Genomic DNA, 15,893 nt, shown 5'->3' with positions numbered 1-15,893 from the left:
GGCTAGTTACTTAGGAGTTCCCCCAATGCTCTAGTTCCTTCTACTGCTTGGAAACAAGGCTGGTTCAATGTGCTTACATTTCCAGACAAACCCATCCCTGGGTTTGCCCCAAGGGTGGCAGCAGAGGGGCAGGGCCTCTGCCTTCCCGTCCCCTCCCGTACCCCAGGCGACTCCTACACTTTCACTCTGGGCCTGCATGGATGGAGGAGGGCTTGGCAGCCCCAAATACGCTGTGGGGTAGTGATTTCGTCACCCCAAGTGACTGTGTCTCCACCAGTAGTCACCATCCCTCCACACTACCTTGTGGGCTTATATTTCTGAGCTATTTTTCCCTCATATGTGAGTAATTTCATGAAAAATACAAGTGAAAACAGCTTCTGTCACCTACAGAGCCGGGAACAGAGATCAGATTCACAGGTCAGATTACCCTTTAGAGACCCTCCCCACTCCCACCCCAAAGGAAGACAATGAAATGAAATGAAAATATGGGAAAATGCCAAGGTGTGACATTTATTTAGGCAATATTTTTCAAAAGCCAAAAAATTCTTCTCTATTAAAAGTTCCAAACAGGAGATGGATGCATTTGTTGAAAATAAGGGAGGAGGGGAGGCGGGGTGTAATCAAATAAGATGACTCTTTAGACTAGAAGGTACTACTCGGTTTTCTTTTGCTTCTCCTAAAGTTTCTGAAAGTTAGCCAAGTGCAATGTAGCTTTTGTTTTGTTTTGTTTTTTTCATTCACCTTAGGGCAATGACAGGGGCTTGGTGAGGATGAGATTCATGTTCCATGGCAATGTTAGATCCTTAGAGGGTTCCTGAGTTTTTTTCCACTTCGCCCCAACTCCAGGGCCACCACTCTAATCAAGCCACCATCACCCCTCACCTGCTCCCCTGCCACGGCTTCCACTCCTTCCCCTCTTTACTACCCACTCTCCACCCGGCAGCCAGCGGGCAGGGCACTTCCTCTACCGCGCCCCTCCCACTTACTGCTCCCGCTGCTTTTCCTTCCTAACACTGTCCGCAGCTTGTAAACGTGTGATTGTGAAACGCTTTGACTAGTGGTTCTCTCCCGCTTGACTGTAAACCTAGGAGAATGGGGACGGTTTGCAGCCTTAGTGCCTGGTTCAATGCTTGTCACTTAAGGGCCTCGATCTATGGGGGTCTTCTAGATCAGATCACAGGGCTGTCGCGGAAGGAGCCGGAGTGAAGGAGGAGCTGCCAATCGAAGGCCTGGGGCGGGCCTATGACCTTAGCTGGCCAATCAGAATCCTTTCCTGAGTTGTTGAAAACTGGAGTGAAAAGCCTTCTGTCTTGGGTTGAGTTCTCCCAGAAGCAGACTCTGAGTTGATGATTCAGGTGCAAGTGCTTTTTAAAGGAAATGCTCCCAGAAGAAAGCAGTAAGGGAGAGGGGGGAAGAAGGATAGGGAAGAAGCCAAGCAATGGAGCGGGCATCGAATCAGGAGGAGTGGGAGGCAACCCCGGAGCCCCAATCTGGGCTGTTGAGGACGTGCGGTTAGTACTGGAAGGTCGGCCCCGGTAGCCCTAAGCTCCCGTCTCCCATCTCCTGTCTCTGCCTGGGGTCATGGGCTCTACATAAAAAGCTACCACAGCCACCTGCCTGGGCTTTTGTTCTGGCTCGCTTATCACCCGCTTTCTCAGACTCTTTCTGCCTTGGTCGCCTCAGCTAAACCCACAGGTTTTGCATTTTGTTCTTCACCACCCGCACTGGTAACCTGGCTCCAGATGTTAGATCTGTGCGAATCCCCTGCCTGGTTCCTCGTGCTGCTTCCCAGGCGTGAGATGCCCCTGTGGTTTCTACCCACCTTCCTGGGAGGGAGATCCGAGGCTCAAAGACATTGCCTGACTCCAAGACCCTGTGCTTATTTGGGCTTAAAAGTGTTTTTTATTTATTGAAGGACAAACCTGGAATCTACTAAAATCTCTTGATATTTTAAAATTAACTAGATAGTTTCATCGAAGGAAGCTTAAATGACTATGAAGAGGTAAACTACCTTTTTTTTTTTTTTTTTTTTTTTTTTTTTTACGCGGGCGTCTCTCTGTTGAGGCCTCTCCCGTTGCGGACTCCGGACGGGCAGGCTCAGCGGCCATGGCTCACGGGCCCAGCCGCTCCGCGGCATGTGGGATTCTCCCGGACCGGGGCACGAACCCGCGTCCCCTGCATCGGCAGGCGGACTCTCAACCACTGCACCACCAGGGAAGCCCAGGAAACTACCTTTTTAAGATTCATTGCTCCATTTCTTTCATCCGCCTCCATCGCTGATGGTATGAGCTACAACTTATTAATGGCAACGATATGTCAGGCTTCATGCATTCACACATACATTTCATTCTCAGTGTTAGAGAAGATAATTTCCCGAGAGTCACACAGCTGGTATTGGGAAAAGCTTAGATTCCAACGTGGGTCTATGTGACTCCAAACCCATGCTCTTTACTGCTTCACTCAACTTTTTTCAGTGATCATATCTCCTGGGCTGAATGCCAAGATCTAAATCATAGGGATTTGGGAGTGTAAGGAGGAGAAACAGAGTAAATCTTTGGAAATGCTTCAGAAATGGTTTCTGTGTATCTGGGCAACATTCCATGACCAAAGGATCCCAAGTCCCTTACCACTGACAGTTCATTCATTCAACTGATACTTATAGAATACTCCTTGTGTTAGGCACTGTTCTAGGCACTGGGTGTTTCTCAATGAACAAAGACAAAAACACTGTGCTTGCTCATAGAATTTACCTTCTAAGATGCAAGAAGGAGGCTTTGAAGGGAGGTAGGAAATAAACATAAAAAATTAAGTAAATTTTGTAGTGATCACTGTTGGGGGGCAGGGAAGAGCAAAGTAAGGGAAATTTGGAGTGCAATTTAAAACAGGATGGTCAGGTGAGGCCTCCCTGAGAAGGTGACTTCTGAGCAGACTAGGAGATGAGAGGGTGAGGCATGAGGCTGTCTTGAGGAAGAGTGGTCCTGATGGTAGTGATGTGGCAGCTTCACTTGTTCATTAAGCCATTCCGGTCCTACCCACCCCCACCCAACACCCATACTCAACTCAGTTTTTCAAGAAGCTGGGGTGACTGGAAACCAGAAGCGGCAAAATTCCCCACCTCTCAAGCCATCTGCAGCTGCAGCTCCTTTTTTGTTTTTTTGTTTTTGTTTTAGTTGTAGGGTTTTTTTTTGTTTGTTTTCTGTTTTTACGAACAATGCTGCAATGAATATTCCCTATAAATGTATCTTTGAACATGTGCATGACTGGTTATATAGAATAAATTATTCCTGGAAGTGAAATTGCAAAATAGCCCCTGCCAAATTGCCCTCCAAAGAGTCGATTTACCCTCCTGCCAACAGTGTATCAGCGAGTGAGAAGATTAGGATTGTAAATACTTTTACAAAGTACTTTTTCCAAGTAAGGGAGGCAGAAAGGCATTGGGAGCTAACGTCATTAAGAAAGTACAAAGTGTATCACATCTCAGGGACAGGGTTAGCCCATGATGAGCAAATGAATGGCAAAGTCAGGGGCCAGGAGAGGGACTGGGTGAGATGTGAGTGTTGCTTGAGGGCAGTGTCCATTTCAGGGATTCTAACTTGTGCCTAGAGGTGGCTACTGCATGTAAAGGAGCTGCCCCAGGCTGCACAGGTATGACTTTGTGCAAATCTCACTGTCATGAGTGCAGGTCGTTGGGGTTTTTTTACTCTTAACTTATTGGTAAGGGGCAAAGCAGACCTTTCTGTTGCCTATGGCTCTGTAGAGGTGGTATTGCCACGTGTCAGCCAAGACTGTTTACACAAACACATTAGCCTCGCTGCTACTCTCGCCTGAGGGAAAATAACACACAGCCAAGCATAGAGTTGCAGTTTGGGGTTTGAGCTGCATGTGAACGCACCCAGCATTTGGAGTCCTGCACAGGAAGAAGGCAAAGCCATAAACTGAGAGGTCAGAGACTTAAGGTTGAACCCCAGGTCTGCCACTTAACAGCTGAGTAGCAAGTTACTTAAGTTCTCTGAGAGTCTTTCTTATAGAAAACGAGGGTATATCCAGACCTCAAAGGATTGTTGTGAAGATTAAACAGGATGTAAAACACCTGACACGATGGCTGGCCCGTAGCACCTGCTCATATAACCTCTTTTAGAAGAACACCATTCAGGATGTCCGGTGGACCGCAGAATTAAATGCCACATTTGAGAACCTGAGAGAAAATATGGACATTTCAATAAGACTCTCCTCAAAAACACACAATTAATTTACTTTCAACTCTGCCCTTAGATTCCTGCGAATCTGAGGGAAAGTGAATGTCCACCCTTCAACCAAGGGCTTTGGAACAATGACTCCAAACAAACCCAAGTGAAATCTGACTTCGATGTCTTTTTTTTCTAAGTGTATTTTACAGAGAAAAATACATAACTAAATGAAAAGTTTATTCCAATACAACATCCTCTAAAATGACTCTGTGGAAAAGGCAGTAAGTAGAAGTCTTTAGGCTATATTCACTTTCTTTGACATTAATTCATATAACACAAAATCGTTGATTTTTAAATATTTACCACCAAAAACCATTAAACGCAAATGCCGCCAATGTTTGTGTAAAGAGTCACCTCTTTCTTACAGTTTTGGACCTTTACAAAAATATTTTTATAAAAAAATAGGGATTTCAAGATTGACTGGTTAATATTTTAGCAAGAGATGTCAGAAAGATCTTTGGTAAATCCAAGATTTTTTTCTTTGGTTCTTAGCCTCTGTAAGAAACGAATGATTTCCAAGAATTACCACCAGAGGGCACTGATGCCAAATTGAGTCACAAAGTCACATAGAGTATATTTGGCCTTGCTATCACCGAAATACTCCCACTTAAACAAAATGCCCCCTTATAATTGAGCAAAACTTTGAATAAAAATACCTCACACTAGCACTAACTGAAAGCAAAATGTCTAACTACATGCAAACACTGATATAAACACAAACTATTCAGGAATAGTACACTGGTGTTTTTTCTTATTAAAAGTAGACATGCATAAAATGTAAAATACGGCAGAACCAAGAACGTGTTCAAAATAACTAGGTACTGGTCTCTTGGGCCTGCTTCTCTGTGATCCTCTAGTTTTCAGCATTTGTACAACTTTTTTTTTATGAGGACTTTTTAAAAAATATTTATTTATTTATTTGGTTGTGCTGGGTCTTAGTTTTGGCTCGCAGGCTCCTTAGTTGCAGCATGCGGGCTCTTTAGTTGTGGCATGCGAACTCTTAGTTGTGGCATGCATGTGGGATCTAGTTCCCTGACCAGGGATTGAACCCAAGCCCCCTGCATTGGGAACATGGAGTCTTAACCACTGCGCCACCAGGGAAGTCTCTGTGCCACTTCTTGAGTTTAGTGTCTAATAAGCTCCAGTGAGGCTGTATTGCAAAGAATGGGTATCTAGACAAGATCTGGGTTTGAATCCCAGCTTTTCCACATAAAAACTTTGTGATATTAACAAAGTCTCTAGGCCTCAGTTTCCTCACCTGTAAGATGGGAGCAGTAATAATTAGGCTGCCAAGCTGTAGTAAGGTGTCTGAGATCATGCTTATAAAATCTTTAGCACATTTTGGGTGCCTACTTAATGCTGAAATTTACTAGGATTGTATGTAGGATTCATGCATAAAAAGATCCTAAGAATGAAGTTCTATTATTATTCATATATTACATGCATGAAAACTGAGGTTATATAACATGCCAAAGGTCACAGAGCTACTAAGTAGTAGGGAAGTTTACAAAGCTCATGTTTTTACTTTCCATCCTTAGAGGGTGGAGGGTGGTTAGGTGGGCACTGTATATTATGCTTCTTTGCATCAAAGCTGATAAACGATTGATACTTAATAAATGCCTGGTGGAGGTGATGAATTATGTATATGTAGTAACTTCTGGAGGGGAAAACTGAGATAAAAATACAATTTGCTCTGAAAAATCAAAAGAACTTTACCAAAGCAATGTGTTTTTATCATTATTAATATTATTGCTATCATTATGATAAAATGCATCACCAGTTTGGCAGATTGCAAGGTAATGATATGCAGAGACTATAATTCAGTCTAAAAGGTGCTAAATTTCCAGGAAATAGAAAGAAAGAAAGGTCAACCTGGGGTTCAGACGGTTCAGACTTTCTGAGCAGGGAGAGGAGCTAGGCCCGTGCAGGGAGAGGGAACACAAGGCGAGCACTAGGGCACTGACAGGTAAGCTGGCCCAGGACCACACCTTACGCACACCTGGATGAGCCCCACCTCCCCAGCCAGACCCAAAGAACAGCCTGAACCTGAAGGGGCTTCAGCCCTGGGGCCAGTGAGAAAGATGTAATCCTTGTTTGCTTCCTGGCCTCTGTGTGTCCATCCTTGTCACTACCGCCATCCCAGTTCCCTGCCATCAGAGAAATGTGTCTAGGTCATCTTTGTATTCCCAGTGCTACACCTGATAGCTCGCTCAGTGACCCTCTACAGCCTGAAAAATTAAAGGCCCCATACTCACCACCACTGCCGCCCCAGGAAGAGGCGTTTGCCAGCATCTGTCCTGAAGCATCAGCATCAAGTGCTTCCAGCCACAGCACCCGCAGAGCTCTGGGACCTGTGTATTCTTGCTGTACAGGCAGTGAGAAGCACAGGCCTGCTGCTGCTACAGCAGGCCAGACAGAAGCTAATTACAGCAACCTGAACCTGCCATGACTAACAGGCTTATTTAATTTCAAATGTTTGTTTGTTGACCTACAAAAATCAAATACAGTGGCCTCACAGGCCAGGCTGCCACTGGAGCCCTGGGAGGGATGTCTGTGTGCGAAGCAATTACGTAGGCCCCATTCGGGTGGGGATTGGATTGCATGGTGATACCTGGAAGAGAATCCACTCTGGAAACCTGTCAATTCTGTGGGGAATGTGGTTCAACTTGGGCAGCGAGTGGAAGGCATGAAGCTGACCACGGAAGGCCCTCAGCCAGTAAAGGCTCTCCAGCATGAAGGCTAATTTGGGGAAATAATGAAATAGCTCCCTTCATGAGAATCTACTGTGTATCATGTCCGTTAGGTACATTATTACATCTGTTCCTCCCATCTTTAAGAGACAGATATAACAATTCCAATTGTACAGGTGAGCCTCTGAGTGATTAGATAACTTACTCATGGTCATACTGTGATAGCAATAATAAGAGCAAATATTTATTGGGTACGTATTAATTCTGAGCTGAGCACTTCACGTAATACTGTCTAGTCCTCATACTAATCCTATGAGGTAAAGTTTATTATTAACCCCATTCTCCAGATGAGAAAACCGAGGCTTGGGGAGGTTAAGTCACTTGCCCAAGATCACAAACAGGTACTATGTGGCAGAGCCAGGGTTCCTATGATGATAATAGAGTAAGTCCCCTACATACGAATGAGTTCCATTCCGAGAGCACATTCGTAAGTAAGTCCAAAGTTAGCCTAGGTACCCAACTAACACAATCAGCTATATAGCACTGCACTGTAATAGGTTTATAATACTTTTCACACAAATAATACATAAAAAAACAAACACAAAAGATAAAGAAAACGTTTTTAATCTTATAGTACAGTACCATGAAAAGTACAGTAGTACAGTACAACAGCTGGCATCCAGGGGCTGGCATCGAGTGAACAGGCAAGAAGAGTGACTGACTGGAGGGGGGAGAGGGGTGGGAGATGGTAGAGCTGAAGGATCATCAGCAATAGGAGGCGGGGATGGGGGACAAGCTGCCATTTCACTCACGCCTGATGCTGATGGCACACGTCTACCTTCTTGAAAAAAATGACCCAGTGATGTCTGGGTAGTAGCTCTATTTTTCTCATCATAGATGACACGGTAGCACCGGATTGCTTTCTGAACGGCTGCTGCAACCTTCGTGTACCGTTCTACGTTCAGGTCCTGGGCCTCAAAACCTAACAGTGCCTCTCCTCAAATAAAGAAAATCTTGCCATTTCCTACATCGTGAATCTCTTCGGTTCTTCAGTTACTTCTTCCTCTTGTCTCTCTTCGTCCTTTCTCTGGGCCTCCAATTCCGTCAGGTCTTCATTAGTAAGCTCCACGTTTGCATCTTTGAAAGTTCGCAACTTGAAGGTTTGTATGTAAGGGACTTACTGTAACAGTTAATATTTACGGTAGGTACATTTCTCCATGTCTTTTGTCATTTCAGTCCTCACAACAACGTTGTGAGGTGGGAATCAGTATCCCCATTTTACAGATAAGGGAACTGAGTCTGGTGGAGATTAAAGAAATATATCGAGGGAATAAGGATTTCAACATAGAGAGTTTTACACCAGGACACAAGCCTGAAATCACTGTGCTATGCTAGCTCCCTGGGCTAGACATCCTCAGATCGCAGGATGTGAAACTAGGCTTCAGACCCAGTCTATATGGCTTCACGGCCTGCACTGCTTTCTGGCTCTTGATTATACAATCCTCCGAATGAGGTTCTTGTCTAAAAAGCAGCAATGGACCTTGAAGTCCAAGCACATCAGTACAGGGTACTCTGATCCAAGGGCAGCCAAAGAGAAAGGAAAGTGCATGGAGCTAGAAGGAGACTGGAATAAGAGGGGATAAGAGGGAATAAGAGGGGAAGGACTGAGCTTAGAATTTGAAGCCCATCGCCCACATCCAACAGCATCCCTGTCCTGGCCAGAGGCAGGCGCAGTCGACACCGGCAGCAAGGTGCCATCCAAGCGCGGGAATTTGGAGCAGGCTTGTTATTAATAATAACGATGCAAACGGCCACTAATATTCACTGAGCACCAGTTAGGTATGAGATATGGTTCTAGGTTCCCACATACATTCTCTCATCTATTATTTCACACACGAGGTAACTGAGGCTCAGAAACATGGAAGCCCTGCCCAAGGTGACAGGTAGGAAGGGGCAAAGCCAGCACTTGGATCCAGATCTCACCCTAGAGCCCCCAAGCTGAGCTCTTTCTGCCACTGATGTCACTAGGGGGGTGCGCTAACTTAGTGCCTCAGTTAATTAGGTTTCATCATCTACAAAATGAGCTCAGAAGTTCCTCTCTTATAAAGGAATTCCCTCCCTCTTAGGGAGGGAAGGTATTAAGGCAGTTCTTTCTAAAAAAATATCTGGCAAATCTTTAAAATTTTCCAAGCTGTCACTAAATAAATATACCTGTCACAGAAAGGATGCAGGATCCTTAAAGAAGACAGCACAACATCAAAACAAAATAAACTTCCATTGTTTATTGTAATCAAATCCACAAAATGTAAAATGGAATTGTATTACGTCTCTTGAAAATATGCCAGTTACACACACAGACACACACACACCCCTTCACTACCCCACCATTAATGGAGATTCCTCTCTGTAAGGCAGTGGGCAGGTCTGTATGGACTGAATAGTGTGAAGTTGACTTCCAAGATTTGTAGGATGCGTTATAACTCCCTTACCCTCCATAAGCTCCTTCTGCCCCCAAGTATCAGAGAGCTCCTAGGGAAAGCCCTAAGAGATTCAACAGGAATTCTTAGAAGCTGATATGCTTTGTTGAATATCTCCAACGTAGTCACAGAACACAGTGTAGAATTTGTCCCAGAAGGTTCCCATCACGAGACAGAAAGAGCCCTTTCTCTTCAGTAGCCTCTCCCCCAATAGTAAGAGAAACCCAAAAGGTTCGTGTTAATTTGCTACCTTCACTTGAACTCAGGAAACACATTTTAATTCCTGTTTGCCTAGCTCAGAGTCACAATATCAAGACAAAAAATGCTATCAAATATTTCTTCAAAACTATTCATTTCTACATGGAGTTTTACAAAGCTTTCATGACTCAGGGTGTCTCTGAGTCATCCTTATGCCATATTTATTTGGTAAGAATGCAGAGTCCAGCTTTATTTATGCAAATAAATGCACTTTTATTTTATGTTAAGATAAAAAAATATTCACTTCTGAATGCTTTCATATAACACTAGAATCTTGTTATAATGGTAACAAATTTGCACTAAAATCCACGTCTTCAGCTGTTCTGTGTGATGGGTTTATTACTCTACATACTGCTCAATCCCTGGAGATGGTCACTTAATTAAATTTAGAGAAGTCTTCATGGATAGATTCCTAATTTAATGTTTCTATGCCAAGAGTGTCGGAGGTCTCATTTCCGTACAGAAAATTCTACTGCCACAAAAAGAGAAATAATGAACTCAAATGGCTACTATCTCTCCTAAAACTGCCTGCTGGTAGCTGAGCTCTGGATCTAGGGTCTCGGTTAGAAGAACACCCCCATCAAAGGGGAAACCTCTTTCCTCCACCTACCTGAGCGCCTCTCACAGGCCACTGCACGTCCAGCCAGAAGCAGCCTTTGATCTTAAAACTCCATAGAGATATCACAGGGCTACTGGAACTGCAGTACTTAAAATTCTCACCAACACGTTTCTCCACCCCATCCACCATCTTGGCAGAAATTCTTGTAAAACTGATGAAAAAAAGTCAGTGTCAAGATCTTATGAAAACATTAAGGCTTACTGTGGAAGGGGGTGTGAGTGGCACTTTTTTTTTTTTTTTTTTTTTGTGGTACGCGGGCGTCTCACTGTTGTGGTCTCTCCCGTTGCGGAGCACAGGCTCCGGACGCGCAGGCTCAGCGGCCATGGCTCACGGGCCCAGCCGCTCCGCAGCATGTGGGATCTTCCCGGACCGGGGCACGAACCTGCGTCCCCTGCATCGGCAGGCAGACTCTCAACCACTGCGCCACCAGGGAAGCCCGTGTGTGGCATTTTTAAGTCCTAAGGACAGTTCCGACTTCTGGTCCTCCTGTCAGGTTTTTGAATTTTTCTAACAAGTTAACAACAAATGTCTAACCTCTAGGGTGCAGGGTTGGACAGCTTAAAACAGAACATGAGCCCTGCTCCCCATCTCACCCCCATCCATCCTGCTCCACACATGGCTTACCTTAGGCTGAATGAAAGACATAGCTTTTGAAAAGCATCGTTAATAGAGCAGAATTTGTCTGTTGAGCATTCTGTCAACCAGAAGGCTTTATGAGAACGAAACTGCCTACACATGCATAACAGTTATTATTGTTTAAAATGAGAATTTTGAAGTCCTATGATTCTGTCGCACCACCCAGCAGCCACTGGTGTCCATATCCTGCGGATTCTGTTTCCACGGTAACTCTGGCTATACATCTCCTCTTTTCACTGCCCTTTCTCAGAGGAGGACTTCATCCTGTCTCTCCTGGTCTGCCATCATCATCTCCTAACTGATGTCCTTGCCAATCTATCCCGTACATCACACACTGCCGTGTTATTCATCCTGAAGCACAGGTCCAGTTTGTGTCATTCCTCTGCTCAAACACCTTCAGTAACCGCCACAGCCCCTATAGTCTTTGATCTGCCATTGAGTCCTCTCCACTAGGTGGTCCCCAACACCTACCTTCCTAAACTCATCCTCCAGTGCTTACCTTTTCACAGCTTCCTGTGATTTCCTACCCTCCACCCTTTACTCCTCAAATTTCCAATCACCTTCCTGCTCCCGTTTCTGCCCATCAGAATCCTACCCCCATCTTTTCAAATAAATGCTACCTCCCTCGTGAAGGTCTATTTCACTCCAAGTCCACCGTCCCTGTAAATAAACACACACCAGATATGACCTCCTCTGAAACCCCATTACACTTTACACTTTTCTGAAAATGCCATAGCCTACCCAGTATGAGAGCTAGTTGTGAGCTTGCCATAACCACAAATACTTTACAGGGTCATAGCAAATCTGCATTCTTACAATGCTTGGTACAATGTGCTAAGCATGTACGAAATACCCCAGAAGTGTTAGTGAGTGCTAAGGAGTGAGGGTATCCACCCCAAATCTATAGTTTGAAGCCCTAATCCCCAATGTGATGGTATTTAGAGGTGAGATCTTTGTGGGGTGATTAGGTCATGAGGGTGGAGCCCACATGAATGGGATTAGTGCCCTTATAAGAAGAGACACTGCAAGAGAGTTGATCCCTCTCCCTACCATGTGAGGACACCACAAGAAGCCAGATCAGAAAGACAATCCTCACTAGACACCAAATCAGCCAGCACCTTGACCTTGGACTTCTAGCCAGCAGAACTGTGAGAAATCATTTTCTGTTGTTTAAGCCACAACACAAGTCTGTGATAATATGTTATAGCGACCCAAACTAAGACAGTGGGTGTGTCCATGTAGGTAAACAATACACATTCATTTTGCTTTCAGAAATATTTAGAAGACTTTTAAGTTTTCATACCTGGTAATAAAAAATTTTAAAACAAAGACTGTGTGCTCTAGAGCCCACGAGCCACAACTACTGGAGCCCGCGAGCTTAGAGCCGGTGCTCCTCAACAAGAGAAGCCACCGCAGTGCGAAGCCCACGCACCGCAAGGAAGAGTAGTCCCCGCTCGCCGCAACTAGAGAAAGCCCCTGAGCAGCAACAAAGACCCACGCAGCCAAAAAATATGTTTTTAATAAAATGAAAAGTTAAAAAAAAAACAAAGGCTGAAAGGCTTGAGATATATATGATACGTGCAAAATAAATAAAATACCTTAATCAACTGAGCCACCTTGCACATAAGTGGATTTGACAATTCTAATGTATAATATTGTGAATGCTGCTATTTAATATATCCCGGTGATCTGAAGCCAGCCTTACATTTCCATCTCCAGTCCTTGTCCCTTTCCTCTGTGGAGTTTCTTTATAGGCTTTTTTTTTTTTTTTTAACTCAAGTTGGTACTGAATTTTTGGCACTCACAAACCCATCACTTTAGCAAAGGAGCTCAAGAAGTAATAAGCAGACCCAGATTTGGGTTCAGTGCCCAAAATAAAATGCAGTTTCTCCACTTTAATCGGATCCAGCCAAATGGCCAGTCCAATATGCAACATATGTCCAGCCAACTGGTTGGAGTCCATGCATTTGGTTCCTTCTGTAGATTAATGAGATTATGGCATTGTTAAAAAGAGGCAGAAAATGCTAATTTGACATCTACCATGATATACTTTACAGTTTGGGGGGTTTCTGCATTTTAAGACATTTTTAATTACTTTGGTGTGCTGTGCCAATGAGGACCATATGCCCGTTCTTGTCCTTTCCCGGCTGTCTCCACAGTCACCTGCACATTCCCAGCCAGTGCAGACTGTCGAGAACTTGCTTATCACAGCCTCTGTCGAGAAGAATCAAAGGGCAGCTTTCTCTTTCACTTGTGCATGCATTTTCTGGTTAAAGCTGTCTCAGAAGAAAATAAAAATCACTTACATATTCAGAGCTAAAAATTAATTGACCTGTAATGAAAACCTAGTTCAAAACAAAGCAGTTTACCTGGCTTTAAGAGAAAGCCAACCACATAGCAATAGAGGCACTTGCTAAAAGTACATTCCTCTGTGACTTGGAAAAAATTCGAATTTCACTCATATGATGTACATTATTTACATTAAAAAAAAAACATCACTTGTGGTTCTGCAATTTGTCACTGGGCTGTGTGCTATATGCTGCCCCGGAAGATTGTTGGGAATGACTGATGTGACGCGTCTTAACATACAGGGTATGACTCCATCTTTTGCAAATGCTTCTGACCACTCAGAAACTTTTAGCAAAGCAGAGTTGTACCTCCCTCCTTCGATCCTCAGGGAAGCCTCACCTCATAATCATCTCCTTGTATGGTGATGAACTTTACATGCAGAGGGTGCTCAGGGTGAAGGTCAGCACAACTTATCTATCCAAAGCTTTTCCTAAAAGCACATTTGGAGCTGAGGACTACAGTCTCAAAAACAAAACAAAACAAAAACAAAAGACTATGCAAGCTAAGTCATGAATAATAATGGTAGCTGGACACTTGTGAAGTACCTACTATAGACCAGACATCATTCTGATTAACTCATTTAATTAACTCATTTTATTATCTCTTTCTTACAGACTAAAAAAAATGGAGGCACAGAAATGTTAAGTAATTTGCCTAAGTTCATCCAGTGGGAAAGTTAGAGTCAGGATTTAAACTCAGAGAGTCTGGGAAAGACGGCGCCCTTACCTGCTACATTAGAGTAAAAGGAAAAAATGAACAAAGGCCACCATCCTGCTGAAAATATAAAGATGAAGAGAACAAGCTTATTTTTCCAAATTCTATTGAGCAATTCTTAAAAATGTTTTTTTTACCACGACAGCATTTTAACATTTTGGGGGTCCAAAATATGAAATAATGGTTCATAGATTTAGTTCAACGTTGGCATGATGGCAGCCCTCCAGTGAGGAGGTATACAGGAAAACAATGCAAAACAAAACACAAGCATATGCATCTCAAATCCACCCAGGAAGAACACAACTGGCAGCAAAGAGAACCCAAGTGTCTTCTCCTGCCCACCCAACACGTTCTCCGCTTACAAGGGAACCTGGTTCTTTTTCTTCTCATGTTTTAGGGAGGCAGTAAAAGGCTCCCAGATGCTGCTGGACAGGCAGCTTCCACACCACCTGGAGGCAGCCGGCTTGCTGCTCGCACAGATGTGTAGTGGACAGCAATGTTGAGCCCAGGAAAAGGGCGGAAAGCAGTCAGGGGGCAGGAGGGCTGTCACAGAACCGCTCCTCAGTGCCAGCATCTCCCACCTGTCCCTGGGCTGAGACATACCTTCTTCTGGAGCTGCTGCAGACCCAGGGAAGTGGAAACAGAAAGCCCATATGGGCTGGGAGTTGGAGTTGAAAAAGATGGGTAGAAAACACAAGTGAGTCTCCACCTGTGCCTTTAAACTCAGGCTGAACCTCAGTTCCAAACCTGATTTCTGGTCATAAGACAGTGGGCCAGTCACTTGACCTGCTCCTACTTTGTTCAGGCCACCACTACCTTCATCCCCTGCCTGGTTGTCTTGCGATCAAGTCCAAGATTTTTACGATAACCCTTAGGATCTGGCCCCTACTTACCTCTCCAGCTTCATTTCTCACTCCAAATCTATATTCCAGCCAGGGTTAACTTTCAAGGGTCATGTTAGTTCTCACCTCTGGACCTTTGTATATTCTGTTCCCTAGAAACACCTTCCCACCCTCTCCCCCCCTTTTTTTTTTTAAGCTAGCCAACTCCTATTCACCTTTTAGGTCTCAGTTGGATGTCACTTCCTCCAAGAAGCCTCCCTGACTGTCTCCTGTGTGCTCTCATAGCACCTAGTGCTTATTCACATGGAGCACTTATAATCAAGTCCGTCGTAAAGGACTGCTTGCTCCTCAGTATCTCACTGTGCTGTGAGCTCCTAATGGGCACCCTCCTGCTATAAGCTTCAACAGCACCCTGTTAAGCCATGTCTCTTACCTCTTTTATGTTTCTCTTTCCTGCTAGATTGTAAGCTCCAAGAGAGCAAGGACTTGTCATTGTTATATCCCTAGAGCCTAGCACAGTGTCTAGCATGTAGCAAGAATATAATAAGTATGGTTGACAAGAATATAATAAGTATGAGTGAATAAATAGACTACTCTGAACCTCAGTTTCCCCATCTATAAAATGGGGGAAAATAGTCATCTCAAGAAGTATGTGAGAATCAAATGAAATAGCATGTACAAAGCACCTGACACAGGGTAGGAGCCCATAAATGGCAGCTATACGGACCATCCAGGACCCAGCTTCCTGTTCCAATCACCCTCTAAGTCTAGAGAAAGTCTGAATTCAGCAGGTGCTCACACTGCATCTCAAAAATATCACCATCATTTTCCTTCAAACTCACTAGAGAGGAAGCCACACCTCTCCCACTAGCAAATACCTATGTTTGCCAGACCTGTTAATTAGTCAATAATAATGTCTTAACCACCAACATAGGCTAGATTTTCAACACTCTTCACACACTTATTTGATATCCAAAGGAAGAAAGTCAGCAAAGTCATTTCCAAGAGTCATTTATTCATAGTCTTTTTCACCTTCTCTGTCTCTCTCTGTCTCTCTCTTA

Source organism: Delphinus delphis, chromosome 3, assembly GCF_949987515.2.
Source record: "Delphinus delphis chromosome 3, mDelDel1.2, whole genome shotgun sequence".
NCBI lineage: Eukaryota > Metazoa > Chordata > Mammalia > Artiodactyla > Delphinidae > Delphinus > Delphinus delphis.
Note: the sequence above shows the minus strand (reverse complement) of the source record.